Source organism: Typopeltis vanoorti, chromosome 13 (assembly GCF_054136105.1).
Source record: "Typopeltis vanoorti isolate ZY-2024b chromosome 13, IOZ_Tvanoo_1.0, whole genome shotgun sequence".
Lineage (NCBI taxonomy): Eukaryota > Metazoa > Arthropoda > Arachnida > Uropygi > Thelyphonidae > Typopeltis > Typopeltis vanoorti.
The window spans coordinates 39,929,053-39,941,906 of record NC_143561.1 but is presented as its reverse complement, the minus strand read 5'-3'; the positions used below and the strand labels follow the sequence as shown (position 1 = coordinate 39,941,906).

The window sequence follows — 12,854 nt, the reverse complement described above, 5'->3', positions numbered from 1 at the left end:
CAGATTTACAACCCTTTGTAGGTTGGGAGTAACATAAAAAAAAATGAAAAAAACACTGAATTTCTTTCTGTGGGATGTATCAAAGACTGAATTTGTATCTCCACTTGCTACACCACCTGAATGCTTTTAAGTAAGTGGAACAGTGTTTATGATGGTCTTATTGAAATTATATAGAAGATAAGCAGAATTTCTGCAGTTTATCTTTCTAAGTCCAGAAGTCATTCCACAAATGAAGTGGATGAACCAATCAAGGAAGTGAAGTTAAAAAAAAAGTGCAGATCCAAAGTTTAGGTCCAAAGCCCCCCTTTGAGCAAGAAGAGAGTAGAAATCATTATGCATATATTGCTTACATAAAGTATTCCAGCTGTTCATTAGACATCAACAGATGCTGTGTGGTCACTCAGATGTTTCATGATGTGCTACACCAGTCCTTACCACGTGGTCCTGCTATTGTATGTTTATCTGGAGGCTTCAACACTGTGAAGATCAGTCACTCCACACACACACACACACACAATCTTATTGATGGTCTATTCCTTCCTTCCTCTTTTTCCAGGAACTTTGCTTTCTATTACTGTTCTGAGAACTCCTTCTTCCATCCTTTCAATGTATCCAAAGTATTTCAGGTTTCTTCTGTCAATACCTAAAGGAGCCTTAAAGTTCTACTAATCCTTTCTAAAATCCATCCATTTGTCCGCCTTTCAGTATATGATATCCTCAACAGCATTCTTCTATAACACCACATCTCAAAAGCAGTGATCCTTTTCCTATTAGACTTCTTTAGGTTCCAAGTCTCAGATCTATAAGTTGCTGTTGGAAACACGACTGCATCCAAAATTCCCAACTTTGTTCCTGTGGAGATGGATCCATCCTTCCAGATTTTAGACAAGGCATTGACTGTTGTTTTAGCCATTGCTAATCTTCTGACATCTTCTGAACAGCAATTCTTCATGTTAATAATGGATCCCAGTACTCGAACTTGCTTACTTCCTTAATTATTTTTCCATTAAGGTGCACTTGTTTCTCAGGAGCTTCTTATATGTATTTCCTTTGAAAGCCATAATCTTTGTCTTGCTAGGATTGAGCTGAAGTGTTCTGTTCTTATTGATCTTGTTAACTTTGTCAAGAATTAGTCCTAGTTCTTCCTTGTCATTACAGAGAAGTACTGTATCATCAGCATACCTCAGATTATTGATCAGTCTACCACCTATCCTAATTCTTATTTTGAGCTCATCCAGTGCTACACAGATGAGGTCCTCAGCATAGATACTAAACACGTGGGAGATAGTAGGCATTCTTGTCTAACTCCCTTTCCAACCTGAAGCCATTCAGTTAATCCTGTTCTTACCTTGGCTTCTTCTCCTGCATGATATCCTGTACAAGCTATCTATCAGACTGATAGTGTGTTGAGGAAAACCTATTCTTTTCATTACTTCCCACAGTTTCACATGCTGAACACAGTCAAAAGTATAAAGAATTTAGACTCCCTGTGGTAATGTGTTTTATAGACTACCCTGAAGCTTTTGAGTAGTCTAAAGGCAAAGGATCTGATCTCTGGTACCCTTACCTTTCCTAAATCCTGCTTGTTCCTCATTCATCTTCAACTTTGGCCTCAGTCCTATTTAGAAATCAGAAAAAAAAAATCAGCTAATGCCTTTTTATTCCCATATAGAGAGTAGGTGAGGCCGTTTTTAGTCTATCTAACTTTTGGAGACTGAGTGGGCAGTTCAATCTCTACTGGTACCCAATCAGAGATAGCTGGCTCAAAGCTATCACTAATTAAGCGACACGCAGTGAAGAGAGAGAGAGAGATGGCTCAACAAGTGCTGCCATCTCGTGGTTCTTAACCCTGACACAATATATTTAATGTATGATATAATGTGGGTTTTCTACGGTCGATTTTCTTGAGTTTACGAGACAAAAAACCGAGTTTCCGAGAGGAAAAAACCCACTTGGCCGTGCCAGAGATCGACTAACTTTGGAACCGGTCAAAAAAAAGGCTTAGAAAAATTTCCTCTAGTCGCCGACTAGATTCAAAAGCAAGTCTTCCTTCGTGTGGTCAAGCAGCGCTGTGGTGTGCAAACACCACATCCACTGAGCTAGTCTAATTGCAATCTTGCCTGCATGAGATATTAAACAAATAGTTCTATAGTTCTTGCAGTATTTCATATTTTCCTTCTTATGTAGTGGTATAAAATCTGACTTCTTCCCGTCTCTAGACCATGATTCTGTTTCCTATATCCGCATAATCAATTTATGAAACACTTATCCCTCCATCCTCTGTAGCCTTAATTAACTCTGCTGGGATTCCATCTACACCCAGGACTTTAACTGTACCTTCAATCTCATGTCTAAGTAGAGGAGGTTCCAAATTGAAATTTTCCTGGTGAGAGGGCTGCTCCAAATTTTCTTTATCTTCTCTGTTGTTGTACAGTTCTTCACAGTATTCTTTTCATCTCTTTTTGATTTCTCTTCTGTTAGTCTGTTCCATTCCTCTCTTTGATGACATTCAATTTGGACTTAAACTTGTGCTTTAGGTCACAAACTAAAGAAAACATCTTTTTTATAATTGTGCCTCCTCCTCATCTGGAACGCTATCACTTCATATTTATTAGTATAAAAATTTTTCTTGTCCTGTCTAATGGCTCTTCTGACTTCTCTATGTAATCTCTTACATTCTTCAGTCCCTGTGTCTCTGTTTTCCCAACTGCCTTCTTTCGATTAAATCTCTTGTTGAATCTGATATCCTGGGTCTCTTAGTATTGGACAGGGATACTTCTTGACCGTATCCTGTTTTATAACCTTGATTCCTTCCCAAAGCATTTCTGATGAGTTCGCCTGACTAGTCCCCAAAAAATCACCCAACCAAGTTGATGTTTCTTATATGAACCCACTAGGAATTACTCTGACATCCACTTTAGTGGGATGTGCCTGACTTTGAAGGTTTCGGCGTCTTAGACTTATTTTGGCTCTTAGTAGTTGATCTGTACCACAAACTGCTCCAGTACAAGTATCGACATCAGAGATGCTTGACTTTCACCATTGGAGAGCCAGGATGTAATCAATCTGGTGCCTTGACCTATCAGCGTCTGGTGTCCAGGTCCATCGTGGGTATTTCTGGAATCAGGTTTTGGTAATAAATAATCTGTTAGCATGGATAAACTCCAACACTTTTTCACCATCACCGACCAAACATATCACACTCAGGCGTAATTCTCATACTCTTTCTGATATTTGCATTAAAATCCCCTGAGATGTAAAGTACATCTCTCCTTGGTAGGCAGTCCAAAATAATCTGTAAGCTTTCATAGAATTCCTTGCTCTGCCTATCTGTGTGGAATGCATAAACTGCCATGATTGAGATATTGGTAGGATGAGTCTTAAGTCTGATACAAAGTATCCTGTATTTAATGGGATTATAACCAAGAAGGGTTCTTGCCTGAACTGTCTTCAGTATCACATCTACCCCATAATGCTGTAGGTCACCTCCTGAACTGGTTTTAACTTTTATTGCAGTTTCATCTGTGAGATCCAGAGCCAGGAAGATACCAAGAATAAATTAATACAGAAATCATATATTATATACAAGTATCAAAAAGATATATCATCTTATTATTAAACTATTATGGATCAGAGGTTATTATAGAATGTTTATTCACTTGGTTACATAAGGCTGCTATGCATCATGGAATACTAAGGCAATTGATTTGAAGTTATCAGTCACTATATACTCTTCTTCTTATTGTGCTATCTTCTATCGAAGGTCAGCGACCATCTTGGCGAACAAACTGCGCTCTTGTGTTAATCTGAGCAGTTGTGCACTGCTCTTTCCTGTCCATGTCTTGATGTTGTCAAACCATGATATTCTTTTTCTTCCTCTAGTTCCTTTGCCATCAATTCTTCCTACCAAAATAGTTTGTAGAAGTTGGTATTTGCTGTTTTTCATGATGTGTCCAAGATATGATGTTTTTCGTTTCTTGATTATTTGTACAAGATGTTTAGCTTTGCCAGTGGATTTTAAGACATCTTCATTGGTAATTTTTTCTGTCCATGATATCTTTAGCATTCTTCCGTATAGCCACATCTCAAAGGCTTCGATTTTTTTGATGGTTGTCGCCTTCAATGTCCATGTTTCAACTCCATAGAGCAGAATAGACCACACATAACATTTCAGCATTCGGCATCTGACTTCCATGTTTAGGTCTTTATTGCAGAATAGTGTTCTCATTTTCATGAAGGACTGCCGTGCAACTTCAATCCTTGTCTTTATATCTATTTCTGGATCCCACCGTTCATTAAGCCAGCAACCAAGATATTTATATTTTGACACTTGATCAATATTTTTCCCATTGAGTGTCAGTTTCATTGATGAGGCTGGATGTTTGCTGATGATCATGTATTTTGTCTTGTTGATGTTTATATTTATTCCCATTCTTTGGCTTTCTATGTATACTCTGTCAACGAGTTTTTGGAGATCCATAATGTTATCTGCAATTAGCACGGTGTCATCTGCATATCGTAGGTTGTTAACAATCTTTCCATTTATTGTGATTCCCTCTGGACATTCTTCCAATGCTTTTTTAAAGATTACCTCTGCGTATATGTTGAACAGGAGTGGTGAGAGCACACATCCTTGTCTCACTCCTCTTTTGATGTTAATATCACTGGTGGTAATGTTGTCTAATTGAACGGTAGCTGACTGATTCCAATACAGATTTGTTATTAGTCTTATGTCTTGTTCGTCTAGCCTTATTTGGTGAAGGATTTCTATTAAGTTGGTGTGTCTGACTTTATCGAATGCTTTTTCAAAATCTATGAAACACATAAAGACAGATTTCTGTTTTTCTATGCATTTTTGTATCAATATTTGGGTACAGAAAAGGGCCTCTCTAGTACCAAAACCATTCCGAAAGCCGAATTGTGTTTCACTTAGAGTTTCTTCACTTTTTCTATAAATGCGATTCTGAATTACTTTCAAAAATATTTTTAATGTTTGGCTCATTAGACTAATAAGTCGAAAGTCACCACAGGAATTCGCTTTGGATTTCTTTGGGATAGTGATAAATGTAGATTTGAGCCAATCTGATGGAAATTCATCACTTTCATATATTTTATTAAATAGTTTTTCAAGAAGTTTGATGTTATCTGGTTCGATTAATTTTAAAAATTCTGTTTGCACACCATCTGGTTCACTAGCTTTTCCTGTTTTACTTGTTTGTATAGCATTCTCTATTTCGCATTTCATGATTGCTGGTCCTTGAATGTTATCTTTTATATTTATTTTATAGAACTATTTTTCCATTTTCGTCTCTTAGAGACACTATTTGCTTTTTCCTCAGTTTTCCGGAAATTTCGTTGATTTTCTTATACAGATTGAAATTATCATGTTGTTTCTGAAGCAGTTCAATTTCAGTACATAAATTTTTCATCCAATTTTCCTTGGCTTCTTTTATTTTTTTCTTGATGATGTTATGTGTTTCTGTATACCTGGCTAGGTCTTTGTTTTTATACATTCTTCTTGTATCAATAAGAGAAAGAATCTCATCTGTCATCCATTCCTGTTGTTTTATATTATTCACATAACCTACTTCTTCAATACTTGTTGTTACGATGCCATTCTTTAAGCTATTCCAAAGAGATTCCACACTTTTATTTTCTTCTATGTTAATCTGTTGTAATCGCAGGTTAAGCTGTGTCTTGGCACTTTTATTTATGTTCGGGTCTTTCAGTTTTTCTACATCAATTTTCTTTTTCTTCTTTTGTGATTTTTTAGCTGATTTTAATCTAAGACGTACTTCTGCAACTATGGGATTGTGGTCTGATGAGATATCTGCTCCAGGATAAGTCTTTGCGCTCTTTATACTACTGTGGAATCTTTTATTTATCAGTATATAATCAATTTGATTTCTGACAATATTATGTTGGTTATCTTGAGGCGATTTCCAAGTGTATATACACTTGGAAATCACCTTATATATATCACTATATACAAGTAGTTCATTATCATCAAATTTCTGACCTATACCATCGGGGGTGTATATGATCTTATGATAGTGCTACATGAAAAGTTACATCATTACTAACTTCCTATCAGTAATTTTTCTCCAGAACATTCTTATCTCTGAACATTCCAATATTATCAGATCTTATATTTCTGTGTTCAGAGGCACTTTTTTACTGTATCAGTATCTCTACTGATATTGATACTGATACTCATCTTGGTCTTATGGGTTTTTTCCTGCCATCCTAGCAAAGAACACATGTTTAGCTAATTTTCCTCTCACATTCTGTTTAAGTGGCCATACCACCTGAGATTAGCTCTGCTAACACATTCCTGAATGTTAACAATGGCCAGTTCTTTCCTAATATCCTAATTTTAATATGATACTGCCATTGATGCTATCTATTCAGTTTCCTTATCTTTCTCAGAACTCTCATATCTGTAGTCTTTGATTAAGAGTTTCTGACCCATAAGTTAAAATTGGTTTGAATACTGTCATACAGCTAGTTTAGTCTTTTGAGTAATCTCTCTCTTATTCCATGTAAAATTATTCAGTTGAGTTCCTGTCAAACCAGCTTTGCTGATTCTGCTATTTCCAAATTTAATTTGATATTTATTTTCTATTTTCTTGCCAAAGTCCTCCCATGACTTTTGTTTAGCCAGTTTTAGACAGTGTTTAGTTTTCTTATGTTTGTCTCTGTATTCTCTGAAAGCACAAGCTGAATTATTTGACAGGAACTTTTGATATGCTTTCTTCTTTTCCTTCACTGCCTCTTTAACTTCCTGTGTCCACTATGGAGTTCTGATTTTTCTATCCTTACAGACAACCTTACCACATACCTCTCTGACTGAATCAATCAGTGTTTTCTTCAGGGTTTGCCACTGAATCTCCAAAGTTTGGTTCCTGCTCTCAAACTCCTTCATTTTTTCTTGAATAATATTTGTGTATTTTTGTCTACAGTTCACATCTGAGAGCTGCTCAACTTTTATTCTCTTTAAAACTTTCTTACATGTTCTTCTTTTCGATATGAAATTCAATTTTATCCTGCTCAAGACTAAACTTGGTAAAAGGTTTACCGAAACGCATCAAATGCATCAAAAAGCATATGGTGATGAATGCTTATCCCCTACTCAAGTTTACGAGTAGTTTAAGCGATTTCAAAGTGGTCGTGAGACGCTTGAGGATGATGAAAAGCCGGGTCATCCAAAAACTGGACTGAGGGAAGTTAACATTCAAAAAGTGTGTGATTTCATCAAAGAAAACCCGAAATCGTCCGTGGGATTGATTGATGATGAACTGGGGATTTCAAAATCAACTGTGCACAACATTTTGAACTGGAGTTTGGGCCTTCGTAAATTGAATTCGCGATTTGTTCCCCACAAGTTGACCGATGACCAAAAAAATGCATTGAATTGAACACTGCAAGGACCTCATTGTAAGGACTCAAACTTCCTTGAAACGATCGTTACTGGTGATGAAACGTGGAGTTTTGAGTATGAGCCCAAAACAGAGTGCTGGACGGAGACCACCAGAAGAGGAGCATCCGAAAAAAAGTCGCTTTGGAGAAGTCAACTGTAAAGACAATGCTGATTTGTTTCTACGATTCCAAGGGCATTATCCACAAAGAATTCATTCTGCCTGGCCAAACGGTCAATGGTGAGTTTTATCTCGAAGTTTTGAAGCGATTGATAGCGAGAATTCATTGTGTGCAGCATGAATATCATGATGCAGGTAGCTGGTTAATATTTGCACGATAATGCCCCATCTCATCGTTTGAACATTGTGAGACAGTTTATGAGCAAAAACCAAGTTTGTGTGTTGGATCACTCGCTGTATTCACCTGATTTAGTACCCTGTGACTTCTTTCTCTTCCCCTGACTTCATTTGCCGATGAAAGGAAAGCGGTACCACACCATTGAAAACGTTCAAGCGGCAGTAACCACGATCCTCAACAGTATCCCAAAAACTGATATAAAAAACTCATTTAACGAATTAATTGACTATGCCAAATGCTGTATCGAAGCTGAGGGAGAGTATATTGATTAAAATAAATGATTTAAATAATTATAATTGGCCCGTGTTTTATTTTCTGTCAAAAGTTCGGTTTCTTTTTGGACAGAGGGTGTATTATTAACGAAGCAGTGAAGCATGTCACAGGTCTTATTGTCTATACAGCAACCGCAGCAATTCCAAAAACATCATCCCAATTTCCACTCTATCCAAAGCTTTGGTGGAACCCAGACAAAAAAGGCCAAGATGAGCACGAGATATATTTTGCAGATACCCTACTGCAACAAACTTAATTACATTTAAACACACTATGTGAGATGTCAGAATCACAGACCATCTTGGATCCAATTTACATCATTGATCAATCAAACAACTAGTACTAAAACTGTATGGGATAAAATCCATAAGATGAATGGTAGATACAGAACACATTAGCTGTCTGCCTTGGAATATAATTGATGCATCATCATGAATTCCAAAAGCTATTGTAGACAAGCAATCTCAGCAACTGCCTTATATCCCCGTGAGTTTTTAATATTAAAAGAGCAATGAGAAACAATGATTAAGCATCTGTACCAAAGACACGATGCCATATGACAATCCATTTATTAAAGAGGAACTCAAAAGAGTTCTTTTGCTATCTCATCCTAACTCAGTAGGCCCCTATGATATCCATTATGAGATGATAAGCACCTCCAGTTATCTTCTGTGGATTTCCTACTCTTATTATATAACAGAATATTTACAAAGGAAGAGTTTCTGGACTCTTGACATTAGTCAGTTATAATTGATATCCCAAAAGCAGGTAAGGATTCAACACAGACTAATAATTATTGCCCAATCGCTCTGACTAGCTGTCTATGTAAGGTCTTAGGACAAAAAATGTTAAATGCAAGGTCCTCTGGTACCTAGAAAGCATCTAACTTCTTTCCAACACACGATGTGGCTTTTGTAAACACCAATCAACCTTGGACCATTTGATCTGCTTAGAAACATGTATAACAGATGCTTTTCTCAAATGAGAACATGTGGTTTCAGTGTTCTTCAACATTGAAATAGCTTATGACACAACCTGCAGATGTGGTATATTAAAAGACCTGTTTAATCTAGCTCTGAGGGGACACCTAGCCATTTTTAATAAAACTTTTTTTCCATTTGAGCCTTCCATGTCACAGTGGAAAGTATGTTATCTTGGTCATATTACCAAGAAGAGGATGTTTTCCTCGAGGCTGTCTTAAGTGTGAACTTCTTCGCCGTTAAAGTGAACTCAGTCACTGAACAGCTTCCTCCTACAATAAGCAATTGCCTTTATGATAATGACGTTACAATTTATTGTCATTCTTGAAATATGAGAGTCATTAACAAGCAATCAGTTGTGTCTCTTCCTGGGGCTCAATGTCAAGGATTCAGCAGAGAAGAGTGCACTTCTGCCAGAAATGCACCCTTCACCCTGATCCTGATTTAATAATGGGACAAACTAATATCCCAGTAGCACGAGAGACTAAATTTCTGGGCCTTATCTTTGACTCAGAAAACTAACATACTCTACACACATTTGTCATCTTTAGCAAAAGTGCAAAAAATCATTGAGTCATTGAATATCCTCTGCACCTATCCTCTACTGAATGGGAATGTTGATTGAAGTTCTTTACTATGCGTTTATCATGCACTTGTGCACTCAAAATTGATTATGGATTCCAGGTTTATAGTTCTGTAAGCAAGAGCACACTCCAGTGGTTGGACCTATCCATCATCAGAGTATCCGAATAGCAACTGGTGCCTTTGACACATCACCCATTCAAAGTCTTTATGTAGAATCAAATAAACCTCCTTTATCACTCAAACGAAAATATCTGTTGCTCAACTATGGTCAAAAAATAAAGTCCCTTCCTGATCACCTACATGAACCAGTCTCTTTTTTCTATATCACAAGACTCAATATCACACACACATCAGACTGCCATTCGTCCTATTGGTATGCGCATCAAAGAAGCTATAGGCATTAACAACACTACCTGTTTGATACAAAACAGCATCCCCTCTCTGGACAGGCTTACACCCCCCATCTTGCAACCTCTCACTCAGTCAACTGAGTGAGACCCCCATCTGTCTACATTCAATTGTTTAATGCCCACAGAGCAGTTCACTCTGATTTCTTGCCCATCTATTGGTTCAAGATCAGAGACATCTGTTGGAAGTGCTGCTGGTTTCTTAATATTATGATCTCCAACCAAATCCCATCTGATTGCAGTAATTATACAGCAGAGTTACATGCCATTTATCTTGCACTTATACATATAAAAGAAAACTCCTTCCAAAAGTGTGTAATTTATACAGACTCTTTAAGCTCTTTACAGGCTGTCTCTTCTCTGATCCACACCCAATACTTGGGGAGGTGTTACAACTGTTAAACAAAATATAAAGATCCTTAATATTGATGTTCAGTTTTACTGGATTCCCAGCCACATCAATCGGAATTAAGGATTTTGTTTAACAGTTGTAACATGGAGCTACTAGATCAACTCATTCTTTCTCAATATCTTGTTTGACCATTCCACACACTGACTACACACAAATAATAAAATCAAAGTTAAAAGCCCAATGGCAGTACTCCTAGCAGGAAGCACTAACAAACAAACTGTATGAGATTAAACCTGAAATTAGGCACTGGCAGTCTAGTGAATGTAGGAACAGGAGAGAAGTTGTTCTAGCTATGCTCTGCATAGGCCACAGTCATCTTACCCACTCATATTTACTGAGGACTGAGAATCCACCTGTGTGTGTGAGGAATGTAACACTTGTCTCACCATTAATGTGTGGAGTGCTAGTACTTCACACAAGAAAGGAATGGCATCTTTATTCATCTGGCTGCGCCCTATACAATCAGACAAATGCTGTCAGACTCAGACAAATTGTATGATGTTTTTAAATTTCTACAAAAAAATCAACCTATACAAACATATTTGACTATAATTTTATCTATAAGTAGATCCCACATCGCTCAATTTTGTACATAAACATAATCTTGTTATTTATCCTTGACTATTTATGTACTGCTACAACTTTGCTGTAATTTTACTCATATGTAGATACCACATCGTTCAATTAAATTTTAGTACATAAATATTATTCAATAAATCACCTTAACTATTTATGTACTGCTCTTGAACCTTGTGTACCACTGTGTACTTAAGATGTGGCTTTACTTATAGGTGAATGCTACACTGCTTAACTTGATCTTTGTATGTACAGTTGTACATATATGCTAAGTTGTCCTCAACTACTTGTGTGTTGCTGTAACCTTTACTGTACTTCTGCCTATATGTATAGGGTGTCCCAAAATTGACGCAAGATTTAAATTTAGCGCCATTTGTGCGCTAAAGTGTTGCCAACGAGAAAAAAAGACAGCGTGACAGCTGACAGTTCAGGGTTATTAAAAATGGAGCGCTACACGAAAGAACAACGCATTTTCATTGTTGAGCCATATTTTAAAAATAATGAAGGTTTGGCAGCTACAGTTCGCAATTTTCATACAAAATATGGTCAGAATAGTGATTTAACTTCATCAACTGTGAAAAGATCAATTAAAAAATTCAAGGAAACTGGATCAATTAGTGATCTTATACACTCTGGCCGTCCTTCAACAAGTCGTTCAACAGAAAACATCGAAGCAGTTCGTGAAAGTGTTGCTGAGAGTCCAGGAACATCAATTCGGCACCGTGGTCTTGAATTGGGCATTTCGAGAAGCTCTCTACAGCGTATTCTCACGAAAGATTTGCATCTTTATGCTTACAAAGTTCAATTGACTCAAGAACTGAAGCCTACTGACCACACACAGCGAAGAAAGTTCGTTGAATGGATTATGGACAACAAGTGGATGCTTATTTTTCGAACAAAATCATCTTCAGCGATGAGGCTCATTTTCATCTTGATGGCTTTTCTAAACCCCAAATGTGACAATTTTGTCGCATTTGGGGTTCAGAAAATCCACGAATGATTGTTGAGAAACAAATGCATCCACAACCTGTCATTGTTTGGTGCGGATTTTGGACTGGAGGCATCATCGGTCCATTCTTCTTCGAAAATGCGGCTGGTAAGGCAATAACAGTTAATGGTGCTCGCTATCGTGACATGATAATCCAGTTTTTTGTGCCTAAATTGCAAGATATGGATGTGGACGACATGTGGTTTCAACAAGACTGTGTCACATGCCATACAGCCCAAGAAACAATTCAATTACTGCATGAGTCATTTCCTGGTTGTGTAATTTCCCGTTTTGGTGATCAGAATTGGCCGCCCAGATCATGTGACTTAACGCTGTTGGACTTTTTTCTTTGGGATTTTTTGAAGTCTAAGGTTTATGCCAACAAGCCCACAACCACCCACACCTTGAAGGAGGAAATTGAGCACTGTATCAACGAAATTCAGCCACATTTATGCAAAACGGTCATGGAAAATTTCGACAAAAGAGTGCGTATGTGCCAGCAAAGCCGTGGAGGCCATTTACCCGATATGCTATTCCATGCATAACCCTATACTGTATACTTTATGAATCAATAAGAAATTACAATTTTTAATTAAAAACCTGTGTTTTCTATCAAAATTACTTCTTGCATGAATTTTGGGACACCCTGTAGATGCCACATTGTTTAATTTAATTGTAAACAACAGATTCCTCACATTATCTACTTACTGACCTTGACTGTTGTGACCCTGTGTACCACTGTGGCCTTTGCTGTGTCTTTGTTTATATGTGGAAGCCATATTGTTTAACTTGACTTTTGTACATACACACATTGATTTTATCCTTGATTACCTGGGAATGGCTGTAACTTTTTAACC

The 12,854-nt window shown here is 37.2% G+C and overlaps 1 protein-coding gene across 3 annotated transcripts in view; it reads left to right on the top strand.

Annotated features, from left to right (window-relative positions):
* The window catches only part of Elys (AT hook containing transcription factor 1 homolog), a 509,801-nt gene that overhangs the window by 209,780 nt on the left and 287,167 nt on the right, over positions 1 to 12,854 (top strand). The gene's annotated exons all lie outside the window — the stretch shown is intronic.